The sequence below is a fragment of the Corythoichthys intestinalis genome, chromosome 10, assembly GCF_030265065.1.
Source record: "Corythoichthys intestinalis isolate RoL2023-P3 chromosome 10, ASM3026506v1, whole genome shotgun sequence".
Taxonomy (NCBI): Eukaryota; Metazoa; Chordata; class Actinopteri; order Syngnathiformes; family Syngnathidae; genus Corythoichthys; species Corythoichthys intestinalis.
The window spans coordinates 49,517,934-49,533,175 of record NC_080404.1 but is presented as its reverse complement, the minus strand read 5'-3'; the positions used below and the strand labels follow the sequence as shown (position 1 = coordinate 49,533,175).

Sequence of the window (15,242 nt, the reverse complement as noted above, 5' to 3'; positions counted from 1 at the left end):
AAAATTTTTTTAATATATTTTTTGTAAATGTAAATAAGCTTCGCCTCTACTTCACGGATTTTTCATTTTCACGGGGAAGGGGAAGGCGAAGGGGGGTGTTCCCATTATCTACTGTACTTTGAACACATCACTGTACTACAATCACCTAACGGCTATCCAGCACAACGCCTGGTTTCTTGCTCTGCACACAGCCTGCTCTGATGATGCAATATCTGGGTCTTTGACTCAGCAAGATTGACTCACATAGTTTACCAATAACATTCAAGGGCTACACAAAGTATAACAGACAATTGGTGTGGGAGAAATTTAGGAGGAAGAATGGCCGACTCACACTGTCTGACACTCACCAAACTTTTTCCTCACATAAGGGTGTGGTTGTCGGCAGCACAAACCACATTCTAGCTAGAATCCACAATTATAGTGACTAAATACTAACAGAGCTACGAAGCTTGCGGGCATTTAAACCCAATAGACACATCATTGGGTACACATGCACGGCATGGTGAGACTCAGCACAAGAGATGTAAAAATGATAATTCTGTCTTAAAAGGCACAACATACTGTTTTGCTTGCCAGGGCAACATTCAATTTAAAAAATTGTGTTTTAGGGCTGCCAAATGATTAAAATTCTTAATCGAGTTAATCACAGCTTAAAAATTAATTAATCGTAATTAATCGCAATTCAAACCATCTCTAAAATATGCCATATTTTTCAGTAAATTATTGTTGGAATTGAAAGATAAGACAAGACGGATATATACATTCAAGATACTGTACATAAGTACTGTATTTGTTTATTATAACAATAAATCCACAAGAAGGCATTAACAATATTAACATTCTTTCTGCGAAAGGGATCCACGGATAGAAAGACTTGTAATTCTTAAAAGATAAATGTGAGTACAAGTTATAGTAATTTTATATTAAATCCCCTCTGTATGTTTTCGTTTTGATAAAATTTGTAAAAATTTCAATCAAAAAATAAACTAATAGCTCGCCATTGTGGAAGACAGTGATTGAAATACACCACAAAGTGTCAAGGGCGAGTTTAAAATTAATTAGAAATCTAGCCAACGAGTGCGTTTTGCCCCTCGACTGACGCCGTAGTTTCCGGGTTCATTGTACCTTACGTTCATTTGAGTGTTGACTTCACAACGTACGAGACCTCTGATAGTTTGAATATTGTGACTAAATATTGCAATCTAGTGTATTTGTTGAGCTAAACGAAATGTTTGAATAGAGTTTGACCAAAGTCTGAGTATTAGTTTGCATAGCTATTTTGATTGGGAATGCCAGTTCTCTTTGCACTGAGCGCTTTTCTTTTTGTGAACATAATTTTTTTGAGTGATAGGAAAATTATTTTTTTTTGTGCTTTCAGTAGATGATACTGTAGCGACTTAACTGTTTCGCCTAAATACATAATGGGAAGTTGGGCAACCATGACTGTCAGTGGGGGCTGCAAATGGTATATCTTCTCTGCGTTGTGTTCAATACAGGGTATTAAGAAAAAGATCATCTCCTGTCATTCTACCCCACGTCGCTAGCCACAATAGTTATAATTGTTGTGGAAGAGATGCCAAAGCTTGCCAATAAATAGCGCGGCCCGAATGAATGCCATAGTACACTCCTCTCGCTTGTCTCTGCCTCTTAGATCTCAATATACTGTACAGAAAACGACGCCATTGTAGTCTGTTTGCGGCAATGCATGAGTGGGTCGTCCCGCGCATGCGTTAAATGCGTTAAATATTTTAACATGATTAATTAAAAAAATTAATTACCGCCCGTTAACGAGATAAATTTGACAGCCCTAGTTTCTTATGGCACTGGTAGACAAGTGATCAATTCAGCCTGTTAGTTCGAGAATGTGAGGGGTAAAACAGTAGCAATATGTCTATAAACGGGGGTAGATCTTGGGGGTAAAACGGACAAATTAAAAATAGGCCAGAGGCAAACTGCACAATGAATCTACTATGGCATGTAGACATATTGTTCTATCAAACACAATAATTTGGGGGGGTATTAAAATACTGTAGTCTATTTAAGAATTGTGTGCTCGGACACAAACTGTGTGTGTGTTTTTTTTTCTGCCAGAAGCCAATGGTAACATGTAGTGCAGTTAGAGCTTTTTTATCGAATTCAAAGTCTGAAATAATAGACAAAAAAATTTTGATTTTGTGCGCTAGATGTTTTGAGAGCAGTATATGACTAATCCAGACAGAGAGATCTAAATTAATGGCTCTGTGAAAAATTTCATGAAAAGACTTAGGAGCAGTTTACATGGTGACTCTCCGAGAAGACGAAAAATGTCATGTTTGCATTTGTATGGGCCCGTCTCCATTCGAACAATGTTGCATGAAAACGATGTAGTATTCATGCCAGGCCCTAGGGGGCAGTGCAGATTTACAAGGCGACAGCGAATGATGCACTTTGACCCCACCAAAGTTCCTCAGCTCGTAAAAAAAATATGCCCGCCCACTCGAAGCGATGGCATTTTTCTTTTGTTCAAAAAGGCACAAAAATGGAAACATTCAACATATTTAATGTAAAAATATTATTAAAAAAGTAAATTAAAGCCGACATTCCGCCATATTTGCTGGTTTTAATGTTTAGTAGCACCGCTGCGCACGCCCAATGTGACGTGTACGAGTGCTGACGTTATCGGTGCGGTGTCGTGCCGCGGGAGCCTTGATATGTATGCGGAGATAGCCCCCCCAATCCCCCGCAATCGAATTCTTCCACTTGGGAGGCAGGATTCAGAATTTTCCGTCTTCCCCTTCAGGCTTCGCCGACACCATATGCACAAGGGGCAACTCCGCAACACAGTCATTGCGTCTTTGTGTCGCAGAGTCGCCATGTAAACTGCCCCTTATGCATGGAAACAAAACACTCCAGCTCTCGTACAGCATTTTCTGTGTGCATGCTACAGTATGTAAAGCAGTTTGCATGTACTGTATGTGTGCTATTGTAGTTTGCAAATGTAACAATGGAGGTTCTCTCAAACACAGCCATATGGCATGAAAAGGCAGGCGAGAATAATTAGCAGTTGGTGAAAGGAAAAAACAAGCACACAACTCTATTTTGCCAGCACCCATTTCCCCTGCTTCATGACATACACACATGCAAAAAAACACAGGCACTTATGGCTACTAGACACAATGTGCCACGTGCTCAGTGACCTATGCACACCACATGAAACCACACACCAAATATGGAAACAGGCTTTCATGGACATTATAAACTGTCCCAACACTGTGCCTTATTGACATGACATCTTCCATCTCATGAAACTCCAGATACTAGGTAGGATATTGATAGCACTATACAGCCCGAAATACAGTGTGGCAAATAAGTATTTAGTCAACCACTAATTGTGCAAGTGCTCCCACTTGAAAATATTAGAGAAGCCTGTAATTGTCAACATGGGTAAACCTCAACCATGAGAGACAGAATGTGGGGAAAAAAACACAGAAAATCACATTGTTTGATTTTTAAAGAATTTATTTGTAAATCATGGTGGAAAATAAGTATTTAGTCAATACCAAAAGTTCATCTCAATATTTTGTTATGTACCCTTTGTTGGCAATAACGGAGCCCAAACGTTTTCTGTAACTTTTCACAAGCTTTTCACACACTGTTGCTGGTATTTTGACCCATTCCTCCACGCAGAGCATTCCTAGAGCAGTGATGTTTTGGCGCTGTCGTTGGGCAACACAGACTTTCAACTCCCTCCACAGATTTTCTATGGGGTTGAGATCTGGAGACTGGCTAGGCCACTCCAGGACCTTGAAATGCTTCTTACGAAGCCACTCCTTTGTTGCCGTGGCTGTGTGTTTCGGATCATTGTCATGCTGAAAGACCCAGCCACGTCTCATCTTCAATGCCCTTGCTGATGGAAGGATATTTTCACTCAAAATCTCGATACATGGGCCCATTCATTCTTTCCTTTACACAGATCAGTCGTCCTGGTCCCTATGCAGAAAAACAGCCCCAAAGCATTTCCACCCCCATGCTTCACAGTGGGTATGGTACAATTCAGTATTCTTTGTCCTCCAAACACAAGTACCTGTGTTTCTACCAAAAAGTTCTTTTTTTTGGTTTCATCTGACCATAACACATTCTCCCAGTCCTCTTCTGGATCATCCAAATGCTCTCTAGCGAACCGCAGACGGCCCTGGACGTGTACTTTCTTCAGCAGGGGGACACGTCAGGCAGTGCAGGATTTGAGTCCCTGGCGGCGCATTGTGTTACTGATAGTAGCCTTTGCTACTGTGGTCCCAGCTCTCTGTAGGTCATTCTCTAGTTCCCCCCGTGTGGTTCTGGGATTTTTGCTTACCGGTCTAGTTATCATTTTGACGCCACAGGGTGAGGAGGGAGTTGAAAGTCCGTGTTGCCCAACGACAGCCCCAAAACATCACTCCTTTAGAGGAGATCTGCATGGAGGAATGGGCCAAAATACCAGCAACAGTGTGTGAAAAGCTTGTGAAGAGTTACAGAAAACGTTTGGGCTCTGTTATTGCCAACAAAGGGTACATAACAAAGTATTCAGATGAACTTTTAGTATTGACTAAATACTTATTTTCCACCATGATTTGCAAATAAATTCTTTAAAAATCAAACATTGTGATTTTCTGTGTTTTTTTCCACATTCTGTCTCTCATGGTTGAGGTTTACCCATGTTGACAATTACAGGCCTCTCTAATATTTTCAAGTGGGAGAACTTGCACAATTGGTGGTTGACTAAATATTTATTTACCCCACTGTATCAAAGGCAAAGGCAAAGGCAAAGGCAAATTTATTTATATAGCACAATTCAACACAAGGCAATTCAAAGTGCTTTACATCACATGAAAACCATAAAAATCACATTTAAATCAACACAACGTAAAAACCAAGACAAAAGATCGCATTTAATCACAGAATAAAAATAAATAAATAAAAATAAAACAAAAATAGAAATAAAGCAAAAACTACTACTACTAATAATCATTGAAATCAGCAATGGAGATAAGCACAAGAGGAATAGAAGGCAGGTAGATTGAAATATATAGACAGTTATGGATATGCAGTGCTAAACAAAAGCGTTTTTAGCCCTGATTTAAAGGAGCTAACAGTTTGAGCATACTTCAGACGTTCGGGTAACTTGTTCCAGAGGTGAGGAGCATAATAACTAAATGCTGCCTCACCCTGCTTGGTTCTTGTTCTTGGAACATGCAGAAGACCCGTTCCAGACGACCTTAGGGGTCTAGATGTCTCATAGGAATCTAACAAGTCAAGCATGTATTTTGGTCCAAGGCCATTAAGTGTTTTGTAGACGAGCAGTAGTATTTTATAGTCTATCCTTTGACTCACTGGAAGCCAGTGTAACGATTTCAAAACCGGTGTAATGTGGTCCAGCTTCCTTGTATTTGTGAGGACTCTGGCTGCAGCATTCTGTACTAGCTGCAGCTTCCTGACTGATTTTTTATCAAGACCTGTAAATATACCGTTGCAGTAGTCCAATCTGCTGAAAACGAATGCATGCATAAGTTTTTCCATGTCTTGTTGAGTCAGAAGCCCCTTAATTCTGGTTATATTTTTTAGGTGGTAATAAGCGGATTTAGTGACGGACTTTAGATGGCTATCAAATTTTAGGTCTGAGTCAATAATTACGCCAAGGTTTCTGACTTGATTTGTAGCTGTAAGTGACATTGTGCTAAGTTGGCTGCTTATCTTTGACCTTTCCTTTTTTGGCCCAAAAATGATCACCTCTGTTTTCTCCACATTTAACTGGAGAAAATTCTGGCACATCCATTCATTGATTTGATGAATGGATTTACTCAGGGAGACTAAGGGACTATAATCATGTGGGGACACAGAAATGTACAGTTGTGTGTCATCTGCATAGGCGTGATAGGAGATGTCATACTGTTCCATTATCTGAGCTAATGGAAGCATATAGATGTTAAATAAGAGTGGTCCAAGAATTGACCCTTGAGGGACTCCACAAGTGAATTTGGTTCGTTCTGACTGATAATTTCCGATTGACACAAAGAAATCCCTATCATGTAAATAGGATGTGAACCACTGAAGAATAGTGTCAGTAAGCCCTACCCACTGTTCCAATCTGCTGAGTAGTATGTTGTGATCAACCGTGTCAAATGCGGCGCTGAGATCCAATAGTAGCAGAACAGATGATTTGCCTGCATCGGTATTCCGACGAATATCATTTAAGACTTTGATAAGCACAGTCTCGGTGCTGTGTTGTGGCCGAAATCCAGACTGAAATGAGTTAAAAAGATTGTTTTGGATCATAAAAGTCTGGATCTGTTCAAACACAACCCTTTCGATAATTTTCCCCAGGAATGTCAGATTTGATATTGGCCTGTAATTACTAATGGTTGAGGCATCCAGATTAGGTTTTTTTAGGAGAGGTTTTATTACTGCAGTTTTTAAAGTCTGAGGAAACTCTCCTGTTTGGAGGGAAGTATTTATAATCTGAAGTATGTCTGGGGCTATGCAATGAAAAACAGTTTTGAAAAAGTTTGAAGGAAGGATGTCAAGGCAGCATGTTGTGGGCTTTAGTTTCGACACAATTTCTGTTAAAGTGGCATAGTCCAAGAGGCTAAACTGTCTAAGATTGACGTGGGGGACATGTTGGGAGGCATTTAGTGTAACATTTGTTAATCCGGAGTTGCACACAGTCTGTCTAATCATTAGTACTTTGTGTGTAAAGAATGCTGCGAAATTATTACAGGACACCTCAGATGCCAATTCCTGAGGTATTGATGCTTGTGGGTTTGTCAGTTTGTCAACAACAGAAAATAGTGTGCGAGTATTGTTGGTGTTTCTACTAATGATCTCTGAAAAATATGATTGTCTAGCATTTTTCAGTTCCTGGTTGTATTTGCGAAGACTCTCTTTGTAGATATCATAAAAAACTAGGAGAGTATCCGCCATATACAGATACTTGAACGCAACACAGATCTAAACACTTCTGTTAATTGACTTGAGAATACACTTAACAAAATGGATGATGAACTCCTGATGAGCCAGCAGCCTTCCTATCACGAAGCTGAGTTAGAGGTTAGGCCAGGTTTGTGACGTGGTGTGATTCAGCGCGTCATCAAGTAAAGAGAAGTAAGTGATTTGACAAAGTATCACTTCACTTATTCTGTTGGATTCATTAGCTTGCCTTGCAGTATTCTCAAGAAACAGTCTTAGATTTCTCTCTACCAACTTTGTAGTTAACCCACACAGAGGTAACATGACATCTGTATTTCTAACAGCTAACTGCTAACATCTGACAATGAAGAACAATATAAAGAATAGCAATGCTCTTCCCATAGTGTTTACACAATAAACCAAGACAATGAATGAGACATGGCCTGAAGCATAATCTTTCTTTACGGAGCATGAGATCGTGTACTGGCGTAAAACTAAGCAGCAAACAAAAAAATTGAGAACTCTACACACTCTCACACTATGGGGCACAGCCAACATTCGTAGAACAACAATGAAAATAGAACCAGAACCATTGTACAAATATGAGATCAATATCTGAAGCGTGAAAATAACAGAAAGTAAGCCAGGATTGGGTCACACCCAAAAACAGATGTGAGGGCAACTCGCATTATTATTTTCATGAAGTTAAATGCAGGAAAAAGATGTGGAGAAACACCCATGATGTTCCATTACAAGAGATGTCAAAGTATTTTACACTCTTGACTTTCCAAATCATCACAATTGTGAAAAACACAACGCAGATTTACAAAAACAAATAGCTACAACACCATTGTTACAATTCCAGTCCCAGACACTAATTTTGGGAGGAGGAGGAAGTTAAATTTATCAACAATATAATTTCAGTTACCTTAATTTTCGGACTATAAGCCGCTACTTTTTTCCCTCATTTATAGTCCAGTGCGGCTTATTTGTTCAATTATTTGGGTTAGTAGGTAACACTTTCTTTGACAGCGGATGGGCATTAATTACATTATGAATTATATCACTAACTCCATTTATGTCCAGCTCGGATCTTCACATCCATTCAAAACTGAGATAATGCGCCGGATGACACAAAATGGCATCTGTCACAAGCATTCATTAACGCTCATGGCAGTGTCATGTCATAATTATGATGGTCTTATGAGTCTTATGGCACCACTGTCAAATAAAGTGAAAAATTTCAAATACCATAACTCGCAATTAATGAAACAACTGGAACAGTAACTGAAGAAATGATTAGCACATGAATTTTGATTATTTCCATCTGTACCGCTGCAATGCGTGTTAGGAGGCATGTTGGATGATAACAGTGTTAACAGCAGGTGGCAGCAGAGGTTGACTATCTCCCCCAAGGGAGCAATGATGGCCACATGACGCTTCATGAGGCAATGAAGCTTTGCAGCTATTTGGTTCAAAGTTTCATGGTGGTTCATTTGATCTTATGACAATCTTATGCCGTCGCTGTCAAATATAGTGTTACTGGTTAATGTCTTTTGGTGTAAATATCCTATAATACAGTCAGGACCGCTGTGGCTTAAGTCCAGTGCGGCTTATCTATGAACAATGCCGTTTTCGTGTCAAATCTGGTGGGTCGCGGCTTATAGTGAGGTGCGCCTTACAGTCCGAAAAATACGGCATAATCTCCTGGAAAATTACATTACTGAAACCTTACAAACGCAACCCATTATTTTCTGTGAAGATATTACTCAAAAAGTCAAACAAAACCCGGATCAAAATCTGTCATACAGTGTGAAACCTCAGTCCAGTAAATATTTTATGCATTTCTTGTTAACAATGCCTCCGATTAACCCACAATAAAGTTGTGGTCTTCCCAGAGGCTTCTCTGGATATTTACAGCATTGCTTTCTAGACAAAGGCGTATGGCTTTGTGCTAACATTGACTGCTATTAAAAATCTGTTCATCATTCCATCGTGTGTAATACCATGTTCCAGTAAAATGAACAATATGCCACCGTAATGCTTCACTTCAGTTGATGAGGAGTCTAAATTCTTGTGCCAAACATACTTTCTTACATTCCAAAAATTTAACCTTGCTTTAAAAATTCTGTAAGGTGTCAAATCTCCCAAATGCATGCAGCAAAATGTTTCAAGCTCAGATGAAACAATGGTTGAACAGACTTTTCAGGGCTGTTTACATGGTGACACTGTGACACCAAGACACAACAATTGTGTTGCGGAATGGCCTCGCCTTTACACGGTGACGACTCAAACCGTAGGTGAAGATGCAAGCTTTTGATTCCGGCCTTCAAAGTGGAACGATTCGATTGCGGGGCCTGCAACGCTCTCACTCCGATGACGTAAGCACCGCCAATGTCACTTTGGGCATGCGTAGTCGCTGGTACTAAACATTCACAACAGCAAACATGGCAGAACATTGGCTTGTTTTTTGTGTGGTGCGCCACATGTTCTCGTTTTTGTGCCTTTTGAAGCAAAAGAAAAAAGCCCGTGGACGCACTTGCTTGGAGTGGGAGGTTGCTGTGAAGGAAGTGCATCATTGGCTGTCACCTTGTAAAACTGCACTGCCTCATAATGCCTGGCATGAATACTACTGTAGATCGTTTTCACGCGGAATTGCGTCATCGTTTGAACGGAGACGGAACCAACACGGGACCATTGTAAATGCAATCATGAAATGGGTCGTGGCCTGTTGTTTTTCTCGAAGCGTCACCATGTATACGGTCCCTAAAACCTGGCATTAGAAACAGGTGCAGTGATTTGTCAGTGGTAGTTTTAATGTATTTAAGACCTCAAATGTTGCTTTTATGATGATGACAAAGCATGGCAAAATTTAATTCATTTATTTCTAGGGTGGTTCCGATCATGTTTTTTTGCTCCCGATCCGATTGTTTTAGTTTGTGTATCTGCCGATCCCGATATTTCCCGATCCGATTGCTTTTTTTTGCTCCAGATTCAATTCCAATCATTCCCGATAATTTTTCCCGGTCATATACATTTTGGCAATGCATTAGGAAAAAAAATGAATAAAACTCGGATGAATATATACATTCAACATACAGTACATAGGTACTGTATTTGTTTATTATGACAATAAATCATCAAGATGGCATTTACATTATTAACATTCTTTCTGTGAGAGGGATCCATGGGTAGAAAGACTTGTGAATTTGTATATAGTGACTAAATATTGCCATCTAGTGTATTTGTTGAGCTTTCAGTAAATGATACTGTAGCCTGCCCAAATGCATGATGGGAAGCGGAACCATGACTGTGCGTAGTGCTACCAATTGATATATCTTCTCTGCGTTGGGAAATAACATAAGGTGTAAAGAAAAAGATCAATTGCTACCTTGCTTCCCCACATTGTTCCCATGATATTTCTAATCGTAGGGAGAGGGATTGTAAGGCTTTAGCCAATTAAAAAAAGGCTCCAAAGGCTGCCAAAATTCACTCTACTCATTTTATGCTGACTTTTATCTTTCTATAAAGGTAAAACGGCGCCATTACAGATTGGGCGCAACAATGCGTGAATGGGTCGTGCAGCGCATGCATTAATTGCATTAAATATTTTTAACGTGATATTTTTTTTTTTTTAATTATTACCACCGTTATCGGGATAAATTTGATAACCCTACCTTAAGCCTAAACTAAAGACTCTGGATGAGTGTAACATATTATGTCTGTAACGTTAAATACAATTAGAAAACGATTTAATTAAAAAATATGTATATATTAAAAAAAGGCATCGCCGATATTTTTTTGCTGATTCCGATACTTTGAAAATGACGTGATCGGACCCGATGCCGATCGATCGGGACATCTCTATTTATTTCCCATGTAGAAATTTAAAGTTAGAATAACTTAGAGATAAACTAGCAACATGAAATATTGCCCTTGACTTTAGGGGTTCTACTTCTAATGTGACAAAAAAAACATCATGGTAAAAAAAAAAAAAAGGGGGAAAAAAAATAAGAAGTCACTTCCCAAACTTCCTTTCATACACAATGGGGCGGGCAAGCCGCAGAAAAACAAAGTCCTCCCTTAGAGAAAGAAAACATTTTGTTACTACAGAAATCTAATATTGCTGTTAAAAACTGCAGTAAACATGATCTTCAGGAACAAATGTTCTTTTGAGCCACCACCTAAACTGGTCTGAGATCATATTCCCATATGAAAGATGCAATCAGAGGTTGAGTGACACATTTGTCTTCTTTTTTTAATGCAACAACCCATCGTAGGCTTCTAGCCTATATTGGCAGAGAACAGAAAGAAAGAAATGGATGGAGGGAGCAAGCTGGACTAGATGGTATAAGCTCAACATTCTATGCCGCTCCTCCAAAAACCTTGCTGCAGAGAAGTATTAGTCAGTATTATGCAATGTAAAGCCCTGCAAAAACATGTTGTCACAGTATGACACAAGTGCATCAAATCTTTGGAGGAAACAACAGGAGAGACGCAAAGCTTATGCCAATAGACCCTACTCACCTACGTCACAAAATGACGTGTCGCTGTATCCGGCCGCCATATTGTCCGTATTTTTTAGACCTATTCTCATTGTTTTCAATTAGTCGTGCAAGTTATAGAGCAATTCATGGAAGCCCCGGTGTTATCTGACGCTGTAAACTCAATGGATGCGTTGCATAAAAGGCGTTATGTGGAAAAGCTTCAGTTTACCCATTCGCCAGATCCATATTTGATGCCTAAATCAATGTTTTTCGACCCGCTGTCTTCGCCGTCTTTACCTGACACCCCTGATATTTACAACTATCTTGTCCACACAAAATCAGCCTATTCTCACGAAATTTTGAAAAACTTTAAGAGCTTGGAGGCTTATAAATACTTTGTTGCTGGTTGGGTGAAACAGGTCCTCGTCCACGAAAATTCGGCAGGAATCTATCTTGTGCTCGGGAAGGTGAGTTGAGAAATGTTCAATTCAAAATCTTTTGTTCTTGCTAACATTCACTGTCAAGTCTAATGTATTTCATGTCATTTGTCAATGGAGCTAGGGCTTTTAATGTTTATATGGTTTAGCGATAGCACTCTCACTACATACATATATAACATGTAATAAATATGAAGTGCGATAGCACTACTCCAGATTGTCCCTAGTTTAATATATTTTTTGGCTTTTGACCTCAATAGTGAAATTGTAAATTAATTGTATGACAACTGTCTTATTATCCCCTTATAATTATATATTTTCAGGTAGCTCATTCACAACGTTTGAGTGTATGTTGTCGGCGATTAGCCAAGCAATGATCTTAATTGTGGTTGTCAGCCCAAAACCCTCTAAATATATATTAAATGCATCTTACCAGATATAAAATGACTACTAAATAATCTGTGGTAGTCGTTTGGAGCCCAGTTTTCTCGTCGAATTGCAGCAATACATCTCGCTCTCCTCTCCGGGTCTCTCGGAATACAGTAAAACTTCAAGTCTCACCGTCTATCTTCTCTGTTTTTGCAACCGACCGCCACACCCGACTTCACCATTTTGATTATTAATGTTAACGAGCAGAAAAACACGCCATAATAGGAGGAATTTACGAAGCGCTAATGCATTAACATGACGAGTAGACGGACAACATGGCGCGGGGGCGTGGCTGTGACGTCACGTGATTAGGGTCTATAGATGGCGCGGCCCCAATGAATGTCTGTGTCCACTCGCTTTTCTCTGCATTTTAGCTCTCAATGTACAGAAAAAGGCACCATTACAGTCTGTTTGCGGCAATTCCGCACATGCGTTAAATGTTTTAAATATTTTAACGTGATTAATTAAAAAAAAAAAAACGCCTGTTAACGCGATAAATTTGACAGCCCTAGTTTAAACAGCAAATGCATTTGTTTACAAGCCATTAGATTATAAATACACTGGATACCAAAAAGTCCCCCAAAAATAAAAAAATGGGATGCCTAGCCTGAGCCCAGACCTACAGTAAGTCTGATGGAAAATATTGCACAAATGATATAGTCACAAACCCGATTTTTAGCGTTTAAGGGAATATTGCAGAACCTTGAGATAGACACCTACATCCATAAAGACCGATAACTAAAAAAAAAGACTGACTTTAATAGTGCTCACTTCACAAATACACCATTACCACTACACAGCAAATTAAAACTTCGACTGAAAATGATGTATCGCAATGTCATGATTAAAGAACACTGTACAGTATTACTGTTTAGTGTATATGGTGAGAGTGGTGACAGTAAACATGAGCACAAAGAGGAGCATGCAGGCCAGCAGCTCCATCTGCTTCATGAAAACAAAGCACTCCTCCTATAGGAGAGGGCATCCTACAGCAGCTACCTATTATAATGGAATATTTGACATTTAGAGGGCAATTAGGGGACGGATTATCGTGTTTCAATTTACACAAAGCATGCACAATGCAGTCGACTTTCATCTTCGCATCCACGAGTGGCCGAAACTGTATTGGACAAATCACAGCCAGCATTTTGTGTGTTGTGAAGCGTAGTCAAAAAGGCGATGGTTTGGGTTCGCCATCTTCACAATACTGTGTGGCTGGGGTCGGCCATCGCACTGGGCTTGATTTAGCAAACCTATTTCACCCCCCACTCAGTTATGAGTCAACATTTGGGAAAATTAATTTGTGGACGGTCATAACATGTATCGTGCTTTAAAATAGGTGAAGTGGTAGTAGTAGGACTGATGTATTTGACGTCATAGATGAGCATCAACGAGGAGACTTTCGTTGTCTTCCCCTTCTCGTTGTCGCGACAGTCAACTTCACGTGCGCCTAAATTGTTGAATAAAAATGACGCGTTTTAATTATACATTAAGAGGCAGACGTTTTCGTCAGTGATGTGGCTTTCCGTCTTAATCTGTGTTTGTGTTTGAGTGAGTTGCGCCCAACCCTACCGTTGCTGCCGCAGTAACGTCTCGCAGGCTCCGGCCTCCTCTCGCGCGGTTCCAACTCGATGGGAAATCGGGAGCCGCCTGACAGAGGCGCCCCGAAGACGTCAACAAATTTTGAGAGAAATTCCGAGTTTGTTGTTTCAAAATAAAACTAACCTGAGCGGAAGCTCACAATTTATCACATGTGTACTGTTAGCTCTCTGTTTAACTGTGAAAATAACATCTTGTGATTTCCTGTATTTCAAATTCAGCTTGACACAGCTTTTTTTCATTCTCCTCCCTCAGCAAGCGCCTGCGTCAACACTTCCAGCAGTTGATGCTCCCCCTCTTTTATTTATTTATTTTTATTTTTTACATGGGGTGTTTCTAACCATAGACTGTAACACGACCAGAGCTTTCGTCAAACCGAGAGGGCGAGCGACGTCTTTAACTTCCCTCCAATACTGCATCTGCGACTGGAATGCCCACTGATGTTTCTATTTATCAGGGTAGCCTAAAATTATACTCAAGTAAGAGTAGCGTTACTTCAAAAATGATATTACTCAAGTAAGAGCAGGGGTGAAAGTGGCTAATTTCTTGCCGGAACTCCCCGAAATGAAGGTCGCCACGGAGCGAGATTTTTTTTTTTTTTTTTTTTTTTTTGGGGGGGGAGGTCAAACCTCTTACTGAAATGCAAAGAAAACGGTTTTAGCACAGTTATTTCTATAACACATACAATAACTGATTTTCATTCAAAATTGTATTTTTTCAATGATTTGCAAAATAAAAGTTAACAAAAACAGCTATACCCCAAATTCCAGCTTGTTTTCCCTCATTTCCTCACATACTAAATGCCAAATCTCATAGTTTAACTACTTAAGAACTTAGGATGTATATTAAAATTGAAGTTAATGTAAACATTTACTTTTTTTTTTTTTTTAAATAACAAAGATATAAGTAACATACATTCAGAAAAATAAGTACAAATGATTTATATCATGCAGAGTGAAATGGAATATATTTTGAAGATCGCGCATTGATTTTTTTTTTTAAATCATAAGAAAATAAATAGCTTAACATAAATAAACAAATTTAAGTCCAAAGTGCACATTGACAGCTAAGATGTTCTGAACCTCCCCTTCAGAGCAAATAAAACTAAATATGATAACTAAGCCTCGTCAAGTCTTTCGTTGCTCTTAAGATTTGATCCATTTTATGTTGCATTGCCCTTTTTTTGTCACATCAATTCAACAACCTTTTTGTTTTTTTTTTTGCTGTTCCAGGAAACATGCGCATTTGAAACAATCAGAGCTAACTATGACTCAGATAACTACAGCAGCTGAGGAAACCTCCATGCCATTCATGGAATAAACTAAATAATACATATTGGTGGAAACGGATTACGCTACACAAGCACTTT

The 15,242-nt window shown here is 39.3% G+C and overlaps 1 protein-coding gene across 6 annotated transcripts in view; it reads right to left on the bottom strand.

The window, feature by feature from the left end:
* The window catches only part of cep170aa (centrosomal protein 170Aa), an 85,651-nt gene extending 71,755 nt beyond the window's left edge, over window positions 1-13,896 (bottom strand). For all 6 annotated transcript variants that reach the window (XM_057848118.1, XM_057848121.1, XM_057848119.1 and 3 more), the window contains exon 1: window positions 13,847-13,896. The gene's annotated coding sequence lies outside the window, so the exon portion shown is untranslated. The remainder of the gene's footprint in view (window positions 1-13,846) is intronic.
* Between the last annotated feature and the right edge of the window lie 1,346 nt (window positions 13,897-15,242).